Source organism: Pseudophryne corroboree, unplaced genomic scaffold, assembly GCF_028390025.1.
Source record: "Pseudophryne corroboree isolate aPseCor3 unplaced genomic scaffold, aPseCor3.hap2 scaffold_1032, whole genome shotgun sequence".
In the NCBI taxonomy this organism is placed as follows: domain Eukaryota; kingdom Metazoa; phylum Chordata; class Amphibia; order Anura; family Myobatrachidae; genus Pseudophryne; species Pseudophryne corroboree.
In genome coordinates, this window is record NW_026967659.1 from 191552 (window position 1) to 192957 (window position 1406).

General features: G+C 34.9%; 1 non-coding gene across 1 annotated transcript; it reads right to left on the reverse strand.

The window, feature by feature from the left end:
- Nucleotides 1-1010: 1010 nt before the first annotated feature.
- On the reverse strand, nucleotides 1011-1084 carry TRNAN-AUU (transfer RNA asparagine (anticodon AUU)). Its single transcript has one exon. It is a non-coding gene; the product is annotated as a tRNA-Asn (tRNA).
- Nucleotides 1085-1406: the final 322 nt, after the last annotated feature.

Sequence of the window (1406 nt, forward strand, 5' to 3'; positions counted from 1 at the left end):
GCGTTTTTGTAAGATGTTTCTTCTATCAACCAACGAAGAAACACATTGGTACTTTCCCATGATGAGTGAGTGCTTCAGGATCTCTTGCACTTACATGTGCAGCAGAGTACAGCAATGGAAGCATGCTGGGCCCATAACCCAGAGGTAGGCAGATTGAAACTATCCTCTGCTATATGCATTTTTTTTTGTTAATTAAAGTAATCCAAAACTGGGATTGATATTTTGGCTCTTTTATTTTTACTTAAAGTACAATAACTTTTACCATTTTAATTTGTTTTAATAGTATATTGACAGTATTGTTTTCTTTCAAAAATCCACTTCATTTTCTTTACCCTATTATTAAAATGGTAATTGACAAAAACAAACTACATTGTCATCAGAAGAGCAATATAAAATGTACAAGTGATATATTAAAATCATCTTTCCAGCTTGAATTTCAATGATGCATTGGGTCAACAAATTTGTGAGAAACATCTTCACCCTTAAATAAAGATTTTCTTAATTCCTTACCTGTGTGCTAATTAGATATCACCTTGTTTTCACATTAAACAGACTTCCACATGAGAAAGCAGCAAGGAAGCAGTGGCGTTAATGTTTCCTGGTGTCAACTTGTATTATTTCAGTAGACATTGAAATGAGGATGCATCTTGCTGCCTTTCCAATGAAGCAAGTTTAATTTAGTAATAGGTGAAAAACCATCCTTACAAAGGTGTTAATCAGAGACTTGGCTTTGTGGACACTTTTCAGAGAACAAATTTGTTAGCATAAAAATAAAGCCAGAAAATGAAGAGCTGTTTAATCACTCGATTGGATTTTTCTGCCAGCATATTTTTTTTTCTCTGCAACCCACTGCTAAATTGTGCTTCCTAGCTGTTTTTTTATAAAATAACTGAATCAAATCTAACTCTGATTACATCAGAGAAGGCCATGTACCCTACACCATAAGAGGGGGTTTGAAATTTTGACTTGTCTACTTAAATATCACCAAAATCTGATCACAAGTTTAATTACATCCCTGGGTGGGATTGAACCACCAACCTTTCGGTTAATAGCCGAACACACTAACCGATTGCGCCACAGAGACACTTTGCAAAAAGTGCATACTGACAAAGGCTAATAAGCATAAATCTAGAACGTTTCCTAGAAAAACATTAAAAAATCAATAATCTGGAGAGTTTTTGTAAGATGTTTCTTCCATCAACCAACGAATAAACACATTGGTACTTTCCCATGATGAGTGAGTGCTTCAGGATCTCTTGCACTTACATGTGCAGCAGAGTACTGCAATGGAAGCATGCTGGACCCATAACCCAGAGGTAGGCAGATTGAAACTATCCTTTGCTATATGCATTTTTTTTTGTTAATTTAAGTAATCAAAACTGGGATTGATATTTTTGCTCTTTTAT